Below are 19366 nucleotides of genomic sequence, written 5' to 3' on the forward strand. Positions count from 1 at the left end.
GAAGATTATCAGAGTTCACAAAGAAAGGAATATATGATTCCAATAAGAAGATGAGGAAAATAATAAGGAGACTATCTGGAGAGAACTGGATAGAACTGTGAAATCAAAGCAGCAGCAAGAGCGATGTTTGGATCCCTTTCGGAGCGCAAAGTATGGGTACCCCCAATAAAATTTTAAAAATTTGGCTGTATAATTTGGAACTAATGTGATTTGGAATCGGCATTGTGCCGATTAAATCGGCCGCGTTGCCTGGGGACTCGCCATTGCTCAGCGCTTTCCAGCGGAGAGGTGACAGTGTGGTAATATTGAGGCTTGGAAGTGAGCAATAGCCCTGATGGAGCTGGTCTGGGGAAAGGAGAAAGGTCTGCTTATGGAAAGTAACTGCAGCACTTACCAAGCAACGGTCAGCGGGACACAATGAGAAGCAAGGAAAGGTTATGTTGGGATCCACCTCTGAATTACCTGATGCAATTTGCCAGGAAGGCCACTGGGTGGCAGCACATTACAAGAGACCGAAGCAAAATTACTGAAACATGAAAAGAGGATGCCGCAATTGTTTGCAAGGGCAAAAGCCCACCTACAAATTAGCTGAGCTCTTTACTTTGGGACCTGTCATCCCTTATTTTGGCTGCTGATCCCTTTTTTTCAAATCTGAAAGTTGACAGTTATGCCAGGCATGCATCCTAGGCTGTGAAAGATAGTGGGCGGCTTTTTTTGTTGTAGCTTTTCTGATATGTTAATCTAATCTTAGGATGTTAATCTTAGAACCAGGAAACAGATCTCACACGAAGGTGATAATGATCCCTGTCCTCCTGGCCTCCTTCTTATCATGTATATTGCTTGTTTGTGACTTCCGGGGTTGCTGGATGCACTCCTTTATAGTTCTGTTTTGTTTACCCCAGAAATATGCATGCTTACGGTAATTAGTTTTTGTAGGTTAACTTTGTCCCCACGTGGGGTTTGTTGAAATGCTCAGAGGAAATCTGATTGGTTCTTACGAACACGGTGACAAAAGTTCTTTTGTAAATAAAACGACCTGGGGCCAAGGGGGCTGGAGACACAGAGAGACAGAGATTATTATATGCACCCTTCCCAGAGTCTTGCTGGTTCAAGCCTCTGTGTGTATTCTTATTAATCAGAGTTCAATCCTTCCTTTAGTTTGTGAATGCCTCAACCCTCCAAAAGTTTCCCCACTGGGACATCTCTGTATTATGGCCAAGATCTGGAGCCCATCTAATCATAGATTAGGCCAATTCATGGAGGAGGCTATTATAGGTATGTTTGCACTATTGTGGGTTGTATGCCGCTGAATACTACTTGCTAGGACTCACAACTGCAACCAGTCTTGCTGGTTCAAGCCTCTGTGTGTATTTTCATAACCAGAGTTCAATCCTTCCTTTACTTTGGGAACGCCTCAAAGCAGAGCCTGCTGGATTAGGACATTGGCCCGTCTAGTCCAGCATCTCGCAGTTGTCAACCAGCTGCCCCAATGGGAAACCCACAAACCCGGACCCAAGCACAGGAGCCCTCTCCCCTCCAGTGTTTCCCAGCAACTGGTGTTCAGAAGCATTGCTGCCTCCATCTCTAGAGCCAGAGCTGCTTCATAAGCATCCATAGCTATTGCCTCCAGGAATTTCTCTATTTCTCGTTGGAAGCTATTCAACTTGGCAGCCATCACTGCCTCTTGTGAGAGTGACTTCCATGGATTGAACATATCATGTGTGAAGAAGTCCTTTCTTCTATCTGTCCTGAATCTTCCAGCATTCAGCTTCATTGGGTTGTCTACAAGTTCTAGTGTCGTGAGAGACGGAGGAAAACCTTTCTCTCTCCATTTCCTCCATAATCTTAAGCATTTCTATCACGTCGCCTCTTACTTGCCTTTTCTCTAAAATATTTCAAATGTTGCAGCCCTTTTTATAGAGGTGTCGCTTCATCCCTGTAATATATGTAAAATAAACTTACCAGTACAAATCCATATCCCACTAAGAGATTTAAAAGTATCAGTGATGCAGGACGGGTGATTCCTCGAGGCAGGTGGGTCCTGGCAAGAGTATAAGAAACTCCCCACACTAACAGCAAGAAATGAATGAAAATAGTCATATATAATATCAGCATCCACAGAGTTCCACCAAATGCCATTTCCCTTCAACTCAGAGGCACAGAGACAAGGACTTCGCCTTAGCCAATGCTGGTGGCTTTTATACAAGAACACTCCGTGTCACCTGCAAGAGAACATTCTCGGCCAACCCACTTAATCTTTCAGCTGAGAAGAAAACAAATTGTTTAGGAATGTGGTGATATGGTGCAGGCTAACCATAGACCTGCTTAACAGCTTATCAAACCTTTATTGCATTAGCATACAGCCATAGCAAAATAAGACATAAATACTAGAGACAAGCAACCAAACAAAATTCAAAGCGATATTACTGGCGTAATGACATTTAAATTACCCTAAGACAATAAAGTAAAGATTTAGTTGCCAGCGCCAAGAATCTAAAATGCGGATGTATATAAAGCATAAAATGGCCCCAAAATAGGCTCGGCACATTGGGTTAAAAAAGTAATAAAAAGAATTAAAACAGGTCCAGGTCTAGGACACACTACCCAGTCAGAGTAGCCCTGAGTTTCAGAGCCTGCACAATGAAGATTGCCACCCCACGTGAAATTTGGGGATTTGTGTCCACAAGAAGCGATTTCAAACAGTCTTCCTTAGATGTTATGGTGGACGGGATCAAGAGGAGGAGCTTAGGTCTTATTGGCTCATAAATAGGGCAGTAGAAAAAGAAATGTATAAAGTCCTCTACTTCATTCATTGTGCATGGACATAAACGCTGAGTAATAGGGGTCTTAGAGTAAATCCCCTGCAGGAAGGCAGTGGGTATAGAATGGAAACGGGCCATAGTGAACGCTCTTCTCAAATTGGGCTCCGTCAGTTCTATCAAGTAGTTAGCAAGTGATCTTACCACTTTCACTTTAGGGAGCCACATGGAGAGGCGGGCTGTGGTGGACTGTGCCCGGTCCATGGCCTCGTCTCTTGTAAGAATCCAGGCCCGGATTTTATGTTGGTCCCAAGATGACAGCGTGTCGAGATCTGGGAGGGAGTAGCGTGCAGTAATAGTCTTCATGGCCTTGGACCATTTGTTGGTATGAGAACAAGTTAAAAAGGCTTGCCTAGCTAGTAGGGAACCTGGGGCATTGATTAATTTACAGTAAAAACTAATGATTCTAATGTGGGCTCTCGCAACAATGGAGGGGAGGCCTAGTTCTGTTCTTAACTGTGCAGCAACTGAGCCCTTGGGAAGACCCAGTAACTTTTGTGCAAAAGTGTTTTGTAGAATCTCAAGCCGTTGTAGTGTTTTTAAATTCCACCCCCAGATTTCAACCCCATACAGTAACATCGGGAGGACTTTGCTGATAAATGCTTTCCTGATTGGTGGAACCAACTGGCCGTCTTTTGCATAGAAGAATTTCTCCAAGGCTTTGATGGTTCTACGGGCAGCCAGGATGGTCATATTTAGGTGAGCTGACCAGCTAAGCCCATGCTGAAAAGTGATACCCAAATACTTGAATGCTGAACAATATTCAATAGAGTGGCCCTCAAAATTCCAGAAAGGCTTCCGAGTTTTCGTGCCAAAAGTAAGAATTTTGGTTTTGGCAAAATTGATTTTGAGGGAGTTGGTATCACAATATGTCATGAGCCCTCTGAGCATGTTGTTTAGGCCCTGCTTGGTTAAAGACAGTATCACCATGTCGTCCGCATAGAGTAATATGGGGATCTTGAGCTGTTGTAAAGAGGGGGCAGATTGATTTAAGGTCTTCATGGTTGTAACGATGTCATTGATGTAGAAATTGAATAGAAAAGGGGCCAAGAGGCAGCCCTGTTAGACCCCTTTATTCAGAGGGAAAGGATCAGATAGAGCTCCCAGAGGGCCGAATTTTACTCTGGCTGATATGTCATTATGAATTTCCATAAGAAGGTGGAGGAGTCTCTTATCTATGTTAGTGTAACTAAGCTTCTGCCGTAGCCTATCTCTGGGGATGGAGTCAAAAGCGGAGGTCAGGTCCACAAAAGCCGCGTGTAGTTTGCAGTTGAACCTGTTTAGGTATTTATCAATCAGGGTAAATAGAGCAAGACATTGGCCAGATGTGCTGTGACCTTTATGGAAGCCAGCCTGTTCCGGGTGGATTAGCTTTGTTTCTTCTGCCCACTCGATTAATTTCTCTAGCAAGAATCTAGAGTAGACCTTGTATGATATGTCCAGCAGGCTGATAGGTCGATAGTTACGCGGATCTTGTGGGTCCCCCTTTTTATGTATTGGAATCTTGTGGGTCCCCCTTTTTATGTATTGGAATGACTATGCTCTGTTTCCAGTTAGGTGGAATCTTAAGAGTAGCATTAATAGTGGTAAAGAGAGATGCTAAAATAGGGGCCCACCACGTCTGGTTCGATAAAAATACCTCAGGTGGTATCATATCCTTTCTTTCTCTATTTTCTCCATAATCTTAGACATTTCTATCACGTCGCCTCTTACTTGCCTTTTCTCTAAACTAAAATATTTCAAATGGTGCAGCCCTTTTTATAGAGGTGTCGCTTCATCCCTGTAATCTATGTAAAATAAACTTACCAGTACAAATCCATATCCCATTAAGAAATTTAAAATTATCAATTATGTAGGACAGCCCATTACTCGAGGCAGGTGGGTCCTGGCAAGAGTATAAGAAACTCCCCATACCAACAGCAAGAGATGAATGAAGATGGTCATATATAATATAAGTATCCACAGAGTTCCACCAAATGCCATTTCCCTTCAACTCAGAGGCACAGAGACAAGGACTTCGCCTTAGCCAATGCTGGTGGCTTTTATACAAGAACACTCCATGTCACCTGCAAGAGAACATTCTCGGCCAACCCACTCAATCTCTCAGCTGAGAAGAAAACAAATGGTTCAGGATGTGGTAATAAGGTGCAGGCTAACCATAGACTGGCTTAACAGCTTATCTTTAGAATGACTCGTAATTAGAATGCCCGAAAACAGGTTGGCTGACAGTTGAAATGGACGCATGCTTCAGCAAATATAGAGCTTGCTTATGCCTAAGGGTTGTCAGTATGTGGCTTTATTGCTTGAGTCAATGTGTAAAAGCATAGGAACACTGACCAAAGGAGGAGGAAAGAAATTAGGAGGAATGGTCATCAAATTCAGAGTAATGGGAGATGTCAACAAAGGGGGGGGTTAGTATTTTAATTGGGCGGATGTGATAGGCTGTAAACCCTGCACATACCCAGCTAATGGGGAAACAGGAGGGAACCTGCCTCGGGTATAAGGGATATAAGCTTTGGTCTTACTATTTTTGGGTGTGTCTGCTTTTGTTTCTTTTAAAATTAATATTTATTACTTTTCCAACAATTTAAACACTACAAAAACAATACAATACAATACAATACAATACAATACAATACAATACAAAAACACTACATAACATAAACACATTAAACACATTAAACTAACAAAACAAAACAAAAACAGTTTAAAGTAAATCAAACAATTTCAATATCTTATCTTTCATTCACTTATTTCCACGACCTCCTCACACCTCCCTTTTTGTATTCCACTTCTGTTAATGTGTCTGCTTTTGGACACCTGATCTTGCAAGTACGTTATTTTGTAATCGATAAACTCTCTGCTGCTTCATCAATTTTGTTCAGATTTTGAGTCTCACACCCACTTCTAACATTCCTCACACAGGGTGTGGGTGCATGTTCGTTGGTGTGAATTTGCCTAAACTCCCCTGTCGAGTGCCAATCAATGTCCCTGTAGTCATTATTAGCACTAACTCAGGTTTCCAGACCATTTCCAAATTCAACTCCTTGCATAACTGTTGCAGTAATCCAAATGGAAAGTAATCAGTGTTGATTTGTCCTCAAGATAATGCTGCAGGCCAGCACCTAATGCCATGACACCATAGGGTGGAGGTGATGGGGTCAAGGAAGGAAAGCCAACATTGCTGTGGTGTTGCGTTTGCAAAGTAAAGGAAGGATTGAACTCTGATTAATAAGAATACACACAGTGGCTTGAACCAGCAAGACTCTGGGAAGGGTGCGTATAATCGTGTCTCTCTGTGCTTGTCCGTGTTTTTTTCACAGCCCCCCCCCCCCCGGCCCAGGTAGTTTTATTCACAAAAAAGCTTTTTACAGAGTGTTCCTAAGAACCAATCAGATTTCTTCTGAGCATTTCCACAAACCTATGTGGGGACAAAGTTAGATCAAAAGAAATTATTTTAACTACAAAGACTACTACTCTGAGCATGCATACCTAATCTGAGAGTAAATAAAAGAGGACTAGAGAAACTCCGGAGATCACAAACAGGAGTAAGCCAGAGAGGATGGAAGGATGGCAAGGAGATAGGCATCATTATCACCTTCCTGTGAAACTATTTCCAGTCCCTAAGATTAACATCCCAAGATTAATATATAAGAAACTACTTCAAAGGAACTTGCCCACTGTCTTTATGGCCCAGGATGCCTGCCTGGCAAAGCAACTGCTGTGTACGTGACATGTGAGGAAGAGAGGAATTGAACAGGGATGCAGGGGTGTAGATTGATCAAGAATCATATCAAAATAGTTTAAACCCAGTCAACGCAATGCTTTCATTGCTGACGCAGATGGCTTACTCTATATCTGTTATAATTCCTCATAGCAATCCTACCTGATCACTACATCTCTGGATATTTGCACTCCTACATCTCACCATTTTTTTATTTTTTATTTTTTATTGTGTACAGAGAAGCTTAAGAGAGGACAGTCATTGTGTCCTCATAATCTTCCTGCATGTGTTTCTTTATCAGACATTCCTGAAGGAGGGCGTGGAAAAAATGTAGTGCAGAGAGAGAACAAGGAAGGGATACATTGTAAAAAACAAGATGTTCCAATGATTAGCAACCCATATATGAGCCGGGTTCGAAACCACCCAATCTGTGGTAACCAAGACCACAGAGTGTCCCATCAGGAAGGAAGAACATCCTGTGTGATGTTGTGTGCCAGTGCTCGCAATTGATCAATTTGAGTTTGCACATGGTAACTATCATCAGTCAAATTAAAACAGCAAAGATTAGACACAACTTGACATCCTAGATGCTGGTGTAGCAAGAGATAGTCTTACAGAAGCTTTCAGTGTAATAACAGCTTCTCTTAAAATCTTCTGTTCTTGATTTAAAAGAGCTAAAGCATGTGAGGTATGATTTATAGATTTTGTCAAAGAACAGGCCAGGTGAGCACCCATGCAAGCATTGTATATAGCCAAAGCAGGGACTCCCACTAAGGAAGAAGCCAAGGAAGTATACTCTGCTTTGGGGGAAAAACTGTAGATTGGAGTCACACATGTTAGTTAATCTTTCAGCATGATGTTGAGGGCGCTTTTGAATGCTGCTGCCTGTTTTTTTCAAAAAGTGAGCGACTAGGCATAAATAACGTCAATCGGCTAAGGCAGCATTGAGCATCAGGTAAATTGGCGGAAATGTAGTTATAACTTCTTTGATTACATGTAAAAAACCAGCCATCTGGTAAGCGCACATGAGCATAATTAACAGTAATCTGCTGAACACGTGAACAATTCCAAGTTGGCCTTCCTGTGTTCAGACAGCGAGTTGCTTCCTTACTGCAATTCACAATCTGAGCACAAGAGGTGTCTGGCGGTGCTGCAACTCTAGGTGTGTATTGTATCCAGGGGTATCTTTTGTGTTACCTTTCCCCAATCATGGAGATTGGTATAACTAATGATACCTTTAGAAATCCATTTAGAAAACCACTTTCCCATGTGTGTGGCATATGCCATATGAAAGGCTGTGTACAAACTGGGATTATACAATTTCCTAAGGCAGTGTGCATATCATATGTTTCACTCAGACAAAAATGAGAGACATTAGCAACTTCAGCTAAATGCATCCACATATTATAGCTATGACTAGAAGAAGTGTCAGGAGGAAGATAGATACAGTGAGTACTAGGTATCAAGAAAACAAATAATATACATGTTAAAATCAGCATAGGGTTCATACGTAGCTGAGTAATTAGAGCTACTAAAAAGGTCTCTGATTCCGTTGGAACATCATAATGCTGAAATTGTGCCTTGGCATCAGAGGTCAAGGTCTTCAGCATTCCCCATGTCACCTCCGGGCATCCCTCAGCCTTTCAAGGATGAGGATGGGTGCAATGGACTTTCGCACGGGGCTGCTGAGCCTGTAGATGCGGAGTCAGGGTCATGGTCCTTGCAAAGTCTGGAAGGGGATTCTGCAGGCCTTGGTGCCAGCTCATGTCTTGGCCAATAGGGATGGATACAGCGACCTGGAATCCACACAGGACCTGAGAAAGTAAGAACAGCAGGGCACCCCTGCCCCTAGGTAAGCAAAGGAACAGGTTCCTCTCACTTCGGGTTGGGGAGCTGCTGGTACATCACTAGAGGGCATTCCAGAGGTCATTCCAGAGGTACCTCTTCCCTACAATGGCGATCCATAGGAGAAAATTTATTAGGAAAGGAAACAGTTAATTTAAGGTAAAGTTAACAGAAGTTAAAGCGCAGGAAGGACATCCATCAACAATATCCTTAGCTTGTGTCAAAGGAATGAAAAAATAGTTTAAAATCAGGTGTTTAGCTCCCTGGTGTAAAAATGCATGGCTGTCAATTGGATTAGAAAATAATGGACAGAAGGATTTCAGAGCAGAATCAGCATGTTGATTTCCTTCTGAAATTATATCCTTGAGGGCCCCCCCAAGACCTGCACTTCAGCACCCTCAGCATCAAAGAACATGAAGGAAAACTGCAGAAGGGACTTGGAAAAGATTTAAGCGCCTCGGACAGAAGATCTCCAGTTTGATGAACTATATGGAATGGACGGTGTCGCCGGAAATCGCCCCCCCACACACACGCTAACACATGTTTGCACAAGCACCACACTCACACATACACGCATCTCCCTTCCTAAGCCCAGAGGTGTCCCTTTAGAGGGCCACCCCTTATAAGCCTTCCGTAAATAAGGAAGCGCTAACCTAACAGCTTCCCGCTATAATGCTCCGCTTCGCCCTATCTGTATTGTGAGTAGACCGGCCGGCCGAGTTCTGCTGTCAATCGACGGCCGCCTCAGCCAATCAGCATTATCAAACAGCGCCCCTTGCGGCGGCCACGCAGGTACTGCAGGCTACTGCCGCTCTCTCCCCTTACCTTTGACAGCTCTCAATACAAAGTTTCCGAGTTCAGTTGACCGTGACTGATCTAATCAAAATGTAGCAAGCCGCTTCCTGAAGGGAAAGTGCTTTGAACTTCAAGGACAATATTCTCTATAAATTCACTAAAAATCAACCGTACTTTGGATTCTCACCGGACCACTTTTATTCTGCTGGATATTACAAAGACTATCAAAGGGGGGTGGTCTAGTATCGAGCGGCCATAATCCTTTGACCGAGCAGTCACGTACTCTGTGCTCCCTCCAAGTAGACGTGACAACCTTGATAGCCACAGGTGATGGACTCAGACAGAAGGCTATCAGTGATACAATGAACTGCATATCTTAGTGTATTCTGCACAGACTCTCACAAAGGACTATGACGGGATTCCCCTCAGGGGGCAGGAAACTTCACCCTTCTCCTTTGTTCTTAAACATGACTCATGTGGGGAGGGGGAAGGAGATTCCGGCCGGGTGTCAGGACACTCAGATTACCTGTGTAACCCCTCCCCAGCTCCTCCTATTTTTAATGTAATCATGATGTAAATATGATGTAATTCTGAGGGTGTAGCTTAGGGGATTAGTAACCAATAAAAGTTGGGGTCTCCCTTTGTTCGGGGCTTCCATCTTGCTTCACCTCGTGGGCGGTGGGAGTCCTGTCGCGACAGTCTTTTCTTTAATAAAGACCAAGCCTACTGGCTGCTGTTTTGCTCTGATTGCTCTAGTCGGTGCCTTCATTTGCCCAAGAGAACCCTCGGATCTTCCGGTAACAACGGAAATGACTGGCAAAATCCGAGACCAGGGAGAAGAGATGGTGGTAGAAGATTGGGAAAGTTTAAAGTTTATATATAGAAATATTGTAAATTTAGTGAGTGTTAGAAAATTGTTGGAATGAAATTTTATGGCTTTAGCAGAAATGTTATAAGGAGTTAGGTATAAATAAGTATTTCAGTATTAATGGAAAATAAGGTACAAAATATGTTAAGATATTCATAATGATAAAAATAGAGAAAGATGGAAAGGAATTGCTGAAACAAGTAATAGAAGTGGAATACAAAAAGGGAGGTGAGAGGAGGTCGATGAAATAAGGGAATGAAAGATAGAGTAATGAAATGGTATGGTATATGTTTTTAAATTGCTGTTCTTTTGCTTTGTTTAGTTTAGTGTGTTAAGGTTGTGTTTTGTATTGTTTATTGTATTGTTTTTTCTTTTCTCTCTCTTTTTTTTCTTCTCTGCTCTATTTTGTCTTTTTCTTTCGCTTATTTTCTTCTTTTTTCTTTTCTCGTAAGTTTTAAAAGCAATAAAGATTATTTAAATATATATATATATCCTTGAATTCTGTATGGGAGCAAAATGTGAGCAGCATAGAAAGGCATAGTTGTATGCATTAAGAGATATTTCAGTGTCAAGATCAAAGAGTAGATTAAAATCTAGCATAGGAGAAAGATAGGAATTAGCCAAATGTAGAGGTGTTGAATAGGAACCAATTTTCAGGGTACCTGTTGAATTTAAACTAGGCGTGAATCTTTAGGAGGGTTAAAACAAACTAACCCAAGTCAATCAGTAAATGCAAACAGATAGGAAAGAAAAGAACTCATTAGGGACTCGTGATCCTGTTTAGAAAAAAACAAATAACAAGCAGCAATATCAAATCCAGTGTTAGGCAATTCAGAGTGTAGCCACTCTAAAATCACTATTCTGTCAGCAGTGTCTGGGGAAAAAGTAGTCCTGTAGGTGAAAGCATTGTATTAAAAGAATCACGCGTATGAAGTGACCCCCAAACTCTGCAACTGCTGTAAAGTAAATTCATTAGGAATTTTAAGTCAGGGAGGAAAGGAGAAAAAACAGTCTGCAAAAAGCGATTAAGAATGAGTCTCACTGTCTGAGGTGGAATCAGACCTGTGTGCTATGTCTTAATTGTATACACCACCATAGGGAACCGGAACTAAAAAATAGCAAGTTCTGCTGTCATTAGATTCAAACCAGCACTGCCCTTAGCGGCATGGCGCAGATTTGTCACAGGAGACTGTGTGTTCAAAGCAACTGTGTTAGAAGCAATAGCTGGCTCTGCTAATTTAGCTTCAGTAAAAGACTGACAAGCAGCTGGCACAACAGTCTTTGTTTTCCCATTTAAACTCAGGCTGGAAGGCCATCCATTGTGGCATTGCCTGTCTTTAGCAGGATGCACTGAAGGAGACAAAGCTGCTGCTAGGAGAGCAGATTTGTGAGTCTCGGTGTCAATATTCTGGCAAGGCTTACTCATTTGAGCAACATCTGTTTCTGGCTTCTGGTACATCGCTTTAAGAGCAGTCTTGCAATCAGCATTTTCATTTTCATAAGCCAATTGTTTCATTGAAACTTCAGAGGCATCAAGGTTTGGAATTAAAGTACTGGCTGCTCTTAGCCCATCAAGAATACCATGCAAGCCATTTTCTGTCACACTTCGCTTCAATTTTTTAAAAACTGCAAAGGGCAATGATTCATGGGCTCTCTGTTCCTGTGCATTCTGAACAACAGGAGAGACTGCTAATAATGGTAAGGTGTCAGCTGTTTTTTCTTCACTGCTTCCTTCTGCTATATTTGGAATAGTCAATTTTTGCACTGTGGTCTGAGCCCCTTGCAGGCATTGGTCCACCAAAGAAGGTGGCATGGAATTTACATTCGACCCAGGCAAATCTTTGGCAAAGGAAGCTGCCAATGGAATTACCTTTGGCATGACCTCAGAGGAGAGAGGCTTGAAATCTAGAGGCTGAGATGGAGGTAACAATATTATGGCATTTTTAAAAGCAGCTAGGGGTTGCAACAATGTGGGAGCATTCACGGAGACAGCTGGTGGCTGGAGCAAAGGGTTAGAGAGCTTTCCAACTGCGTCTCTACACAAATGCCAGGTGTGCAAGACTTGTACAGATGCCTCAGGAGGAGGCGCGTACAAGGGAAGTATGCCAGGACGTGACGAAAGCAGCTTGGAATGCTGTGAGCTGAGTGAAAATCGAAAGCAGGTTGTTGCGTCGCTGCACTGAGAGAGAAGGACGCAGAGAAAATGCAGCTCCACTCTGATGGCTGTTATGGATTGTAAATATGCTATTTTGTTCCCGATAAAGAGATATTAGGATAGAAGAAACATTTGGACTTATTTACTGCCCTTTCGACACACAGACGCTAATTGCTTTATGACCGCTCCAAAGCCACACTGCGTAAACAGAAGCTGCAGAGGCCCGCAGGGGGAGGCGTGGCTGGGCACCAAACAATAACGCAATAAATCTATCGGAAGAAGTTATGGGTCAACGCCAAGAGTGTAAGAAAGGGCTTTGAAGACTTTAAAAGACTGAACGTCAGCTTGATCGACTGCCAAGGCTTCAAAGAGAGCAGAGGGCAGATTGGAGGAGGCTGACGGAGAGGGAGCTGAGAGCCATGTCGTCCGGAGTGCCCGGTTTGGCTGCAGAGTGAGTATAATCGGCTGCTCTTGCAAAAGGCCAACAGAAGGGAAGGGAGGCAATGGCTCAGCCCCATGGACATGGCTTTGAGTTTAAACTGCCATGTCAGAAACTGACTAGTCAAAATTGGCTGCAGTGGAGCTTTCAAGTGGAGCTGTTGCTGGTGGGGGAGCAGCTATGGGACGTAGTCCAGCCCCCACAGAACACAGCTGGGAAAGCAGAGGCTAAGAGGGCTGCAGAGCAAAGTGAAGTGAAAAAGCGTGTGCTTGCTTTTTTGGCAGAAAATGTGGATGCTCATCTAGTGCCAGTAGTCCTGGGTGCAAAAAGGCCAGAGGCCGCTTGGCAATCACCAGGGGCGCTGACTTATAAAAAATATTGGGGGGGCCCATACCGGGAGGCGGCCACCCCCTCCTACCAATGTCACCTTAGCCGAACCCAGAAAAAAAGCCCCGCTCCGGCGACGGGAACTCCCATCCCCTCCATTCTCCCCTCACCCCGGTCCCTCGCCGGCGACGAATACGCCGTTCCTCGGCCCCGCGGCTCCATTCCTTTCTAAAGTCCCGCCGCTGGGGGTCTTCCTCTGACTGACCGACCTGCCCGCCCCTTCTCAGGAGCTCCCGGTCACTTTGGGAGTCCCCTGCGCGGTTTTTGGCAAGGTGCCTAATAATTTTCTTAAATTATTGGGGGGGCAGAGCCCCCCAAAACGAATTTTTGAGGGGGCTCGGGCCCCCTCAGGCCCCATGGAGTCGGCACCTATGGCAATCACTCCGAGAGGCTTGTAGAGCTGGGGTGGGAAGCAAGGGCCGAGACGTGGCTGCCCAAGGAAAGAGAGGCAAGATGGCGCCGGCCACATTCTTGAGAGCCGGTACACAGCTGGGAGGAGCTGGGAGCCCCCACGGGGGGGCGAAGGGACTGTTGCTGTTGCTGGCAATGCTGCTGGTGCTTTTGCTGAGCCTGGGAGCTGTATGGATGCTGCAACGTGTCTGTGTGAGGAGCTAGAAGAGAGGCCAAGAGTTGGGAGCCCTTTACCCATCAGAGGGGGTGCAGGAAAACGTCCTGGAGGCCCCGTGAGTAGTGAGGGGGCAGTGAGCAGTGAAAGCTCAGAGACGCCTCTTTCTCCAAAAGCTGCCAAGAGCTATGAAAAAATAAAGCATAAGGTGCAAGACTGGTTTCACTATGCTCAAATCCAAGAGATTTTTAAGTTGGACAAAAAGACAGGATTCCAGGCGGAAAAATCGAAACTAGAGACGGAACTGTTAGAACCAAAGACTAAGGTACTTTCGAGAATGTATAATTTGCTGCTTAAATGGAACACCCAGGATGAGACAGTTAAATCAGCCATGATAAAATGGGCTCAGGATATTGGGTACAACATTATGTTCGAAGACTGGGAAAGGTTATGGACCACTGGTATGAAATTCACGGCATGTAATGCCTTGAAAGAAAATATTATGAAAATGATATATAGGTGGTACATGACCCCAGTCAAGCTTGCTAAGATATATCATTTGTCTGATAATAAATGTTGGAAATGTAAGGAGGCTGAAGGGACATTCTTTCACCTCTGGTGGACTTGTCCAAAAGTGAAGGCTTTCTGGGAAATGATTTATAATGAGTTAAAAAAGGTGTTTAAATACACCTTCCCCAAGAAACCAGAGGCCTTCCTCCTGGGCATTGTCGGCCAGAAGGTGTTAAAGAAGGACAGAATTTTCTTTATGTATGCAACTACAGCAGCAAGAATTCTCATCGCAAAATACTGGAAGACACAAGATTTACCCGCACTGGAAGAGTGGCAGACGCAATTGATGGACTATATGGAACTGGCTGAAATGACTGGCAGAATCCGAGATTTGGGAGAAGAAATAATGGAGGAGGACTGGAAAAAATTTAAGGATTACTTACAAAAGTTTTATAAGCTATATGAATGTTGAGAACTCGCATGATTTGGAAAATATAGCTTCAGCAATAAGACTTGACAGTATGGGAAATTAAGTTATATTAATGAAAGGACTAAATGTTTAAAACAACACTACATTTGTTTTAGAGTAAAAGTAAACTGATAGTAAGTATTTTAAACTTAAATTATAATTATTTGAAATAACAAAACAATGCACGAAACAAGGTTACAATTTGCTGATATATTTATTGTAAAGAAGGTATGGCGGGGAGACGTGGGGAAGTCCAGTAGGTTATGGAAAATGTTTTGGAAAGATGACTTTCTTTTTTTCTTTTCTTTTTTCTTTCTGTTATTTCTTGATATATCTGATTTGTATCTGGAAAAAATGTAATAAAAATATTATATAAAAAAACAAGAGTTGTTTACGCCAAGAGCTGAAGCCTAGCTGTGCTGGAGGCTCCAAGGCCAGCCACCTGCAGCAAAGAAAGATAAGAGCTTCGGAGTTGTGTGGGAATGCTGAGACAAGTCCGGTCTCCAAGGCAACTGAGAGAGTTGCATCTACGGAAGCTGTGAAGGTCATGAGCAAGTCTCCCTGCCGGGGGGAGTCTGTTGCCGTGACAACCAGAGAGAACATCTGCAGAAGCCCCAAGGAGGCTTGCCATGGTGACCCAGGAATGTCAACAACAAGACTTTCTCATTGTAATAATCGACTCTGGTGCCACAAACACGCTGGTGCCATGTAGTGGTCTTTTAAGAAATTGCAGGACAGTAAAAACTGAAAGATTTGTGACGATCGCGGATGGAAGCAGAAAAAGACTACAGTGGTGCCCTGCAAGACGAATGCCTCGCAAGACGGAAAACCCGCTCGACGAAAGGGTTTTCCGTTTTTGAGCTGCTTCGCAAGACAATTTTCCCTATGGGCTTGCTTTGCAAGACAAAAACGTCTTGCGAGTGTTCCAATTTTTTTCCACTTTCCCCCCTTTTTCTAAGCCGCTAATAGCCTTTTAGCTGCTAATCCGCTAAGCCTTTAATAGCCGCTAAGCCTTTAATAGCTGCTAAGCCTTTAATAGCGCTAATCCGCTAAGCTGCTAATAGGGTTGCTTCTCAAGACGAAAAAACCGCTAGAATGGATTAATTTCGTCTTGCGAGGCACCACTGTAACAGAGACAGGCTTTTTCTTCTGTCCCTTTCTTAAGCATGAAGTCAAAGCTTTTGCGGTGCCTGGTTTAACTAACTGTTTATTAAGTGTGCATGATCTACTTGCTGATGGTTTTCATGTGTCTTTTGCAGGTACCAAGTGTGAGTTTTCCAAGGATGGGAAACACGTGTACACAGTGCAGTCTAAAGACAATTTGTTTGCTGTAAATGTGCCTTTTTCTACAGGAGAGGATGACACCGAAGATGCAAAGGGGCAATGTGTGAATATGGCGCCCCACCATGGTTGTACGCAAATTTGGCACCGATGCTTCACCCATTTGAATTGGAGATATCTTCAGAAAGCACCAGAGCTGATACAAGGGTGCAAATTTAATGTTTGCGACAAATTTTTAGATTGCAATGCATGTAAACAGGCGAAAATTGTGACATGCTCCTATCCAAAGTCAGAGAGGCAGACCACACAACCCTTTGAGTTAATTCATGCAGATTTGTGTGGACCCATGTCAGTTGAGTCACTGGGAGGATCAAAGTATTCTCTGCTTCTGGCTGATGATTTCTCGGGGTCTGCTTGGACCTTTGCCCTGAAAACAAAAGGGGAGGCGGCTAAAATGATCAGGGATTGGATCACCGCAGTTGAGGTAACCTTTTCCACCAGAGTGCGTGGCTTTCAAAGTGACAGAGGTTCTGAATTCACTGGTTCTGCTTTACAGGATTTCTTTGGGGAGAAGGGGATTAGCCACAGACTGACCGCTCCTTACTCTCCGCAACAGAATGGGATCGCAGAGAGAAAGAACAGGACAGTGGAGGAAGCTGTGTCTGCAATCCTGTGGGACGCAGGGCTACCCCGGAAATATTGGTCTGAAGCTTGGAGATTTGTGGTCCATACGCAGAATAGAGTGTACAACTCTAGTGTAGGAAATACGTCATATTTCTTGCTGCATGGAAAGAAGCCTAAGGTACACTACCTTCGTGTGTTTGGTTGTGAGGCTTGGGTGCTTATTCCAAAGGCTCTACGCAAGAAAGGTGAGCCAAGATTAAAAGAATGATCTTTGTAGGGTATGAGCCTGGCTCAAAGGCCTGGCGGTTTGCGTACCCAAGTGGAAACCAGTCTAGGTTGGTTATCAGCAATAGCGCTGAGTTCTGTGAACAAGCTGGTTGGAAGCGTCTGCACGCTAATCCAGACGTGATTTCACAGCAGTTCTATGACTCAGACGTTGAGGAGGAAGAGGAACTTGTTGCTGGGGACCACGGTCCAGAGCAACAGGATCCACCACAGGGACAGAGTCCAAGGCAGGGACAGCTCAGGATCCCTCAGGGGGAAACCTAGAACACCTCCTCAGGCAAGTGTCGTTTGAGCCAAAGAATGAGCCTTCTTCACCTGCTGGACCAGCTGTAAGGCCCAAGAGGCGCAGCAGGTCAGAGGGGGAGGACACTGAAGTTGAGGGTGATTTAGCTGGACCCAGTGAAGCAGCAGGGTCACCAAGATTCACACTGAGGAGATCAGCGAGGACTAGGAGGCCTCCTGATCGGTACGATGCTTCAAGCGTCTGGGTAGGTTCTGCAAGATGTGAACCTGAATCCTTCGAGGATATTCAGAGTTTACCTGAGGAAGAAGCAGGTAAGTGGCACAGGGCAATGGACAAAGAGATGAAGTCCATGAAAGATCCAGGTGTGTTCTCACTCACAGAGTTGCCACCGGGAAAACAGGCTGTGAGTTGCAGGTGGGTTTACCGCTTGAAACCCACTAACACTGGAGAGCCACAGTATAAAGCTAGGTTAGTTGCTCGAGGATTCACTCAGAGAAAGGGAATACACTTCACGGAGGTGTATTTGCCAACGTCACGAGCGGAGACTCTGAGAACGCTTTTAGCTTGTGCAGCACAGAGAGGCTGGAAGGTAAACCACTTTGATGTGGATGTTGCCTACCTAAACTCAGATTTCCAGGAGGAGCTATACGTGATTCCTCCTCCGGGGTTTGAGAACTTGAGGCAGGATGTTGTGTGGAGATTGCACAAATCCATCTATGGATTACGTCAATCTGCTAGAAACTGGAACATGTGCCTGAATGAAGCCTTAGAAGAGCTAGGTTTCAGAAGAAGTGTTGCTGATAATTGCTTTTATTTGAGAGGTTCAGGTGCAACACAGGAGTATTTGCAGATTTGGGTTGATGACTTGTTATTCTTCTCAGAGACAGATGAACAGGCAGAGAAGTTTGCCAAAGAGCTAGGTAAACGGTTCAAGCTTAAACAGCTTGGTGCTGTCAAAACCTATCTAGGTGTCAGTGTTGAGCGTGCACAGGATGGAAGCTTCTTGCTCAGCCAGAAAGGCAAAATTGAGCAATTGCTTCAGAAATTCAGGATGAGTGATTGTGCAGGAGTGAAGAGTCCTATGGAGACTAGTTTTGTGAAGGACAGCCAGCAAGTAGAACGCGCTGCGTTCGAAAATACTGAAGTGTTTCAGTCAGCCCTAGGGAGTTTGTTGTACTTATCCCAGTGGAGCAGACCTGATATAGCGTTTGCTGTCAATCTGCTCAGCAGGGAAGCTTCAAACCCTAGTGTGCAAGCCTGGAATGGCATCAAGAGAGTTCTGAGGTATTTGCAGGAAACCAAAGACTTTTGTCTTAGGTTACCAGCACGAGAAGTCAAACTGACTTGCTTTGTGGACTTGGATTGGGCTAATCTTGAGGATCGCAAGTCTTTGTCTGGCCTAGTGGTGAAGTTTGGGAACTCAGTAGTTGGATGGAGGTCCAAGAAGCAAAGTCTTATAGCACTCTCATCCACTGAGGCTGAGTTCAGTGCTCTTTCAGAGGTGTGCTTGCTTAGTGCAGGAACTCTGCGAAGTGGATTGTCAACTGATACGTGTTTTCGAAGACAATCAACCATGCCTGCGTTTGGCAGAGTCAGGTCAGTTCAAGGCTAGAACTAAACACCTAGGCATTTGCTTTCGGAATGTGTGCCAGAATGTTCAGGAGGGATTAGTTGTGCTGAAGTATTGTCCCTCTGCCAAGAACCTAGCTGATGGGTTCACGAAGCCACTCTCCTTCCAAAGACATGGGGAGTTTTGCGAAGGTCTGGATTTGGGACCACCAAGGGTCGTTTCCCCCCTCAGGCGTGAGGCAAGAGGGGGTGTTGGGTGTAGTGAAGGGTTAACCTTCTGTGTCTCGAGCCTGAGAGGAGGTGCGTACAAGGGAAGTATGCCAGGACGTGACAAAAGCAGCTTGGAATGTTGTGAGCTGAGTGAAAATCGAAAGCAGGTTGTTGCTGCTGCACTGAGAGAGAAGGACGCAGAGAAAATGCAGCTCCACTCTGATGGCTGTTATGGATTGTAAATATGCTATTTTGTTCCCAATAAAGAGATATTAGGATAGAAGAAACATTTGGACTTATTTACTGCCCTTTCGACACACAGATGCTGTGTAATTCTGCTAATTGCTTTACGACCGCTCCAAAGCCACACTGCATAAATAGAAGCTGCAGAGGCCTGCAGGGGAAGCGTGGCTGGGCGCCAAACAATAAAGCAATAAATCTATCAGAAGAATTATTCCTATGCTTTTCCTGCACATGTGAAAGGTTGCTTCTCATGATCTCACCTGAAGGGTAATAGACGCGTGTCTTTGGGACTCGTTCAGAGCAAATGAGATACTAAGTCCGGGATGATCCACCG

General features: G+C 44.2%; 1 long non-coding RNA gene across 1 annotated transcript in view; it reads left to right on the top strand.

Moving 5' to 3' along the window:
• The window catches only part of LOC309521471, a 177863-nt gene that overhangs the window by 147542 nt on the left and 10955 nt on the right, over positions 1-19366 (top strand). The gene's annotated exons all lie outside the window — the stretch shown is intronic.

This window comes from Podarcis vaucheri, assembly GCF_965113315.1.
Source record: "Podarcis vaucheri genome assembly, chromosome: 16".
Lineage (NCBI taxonomy): Eukaryota > Metazoa > Chordata > Lepidosauria > Squamata > Lacertidae > Podarcis > Podarcis vaucheri.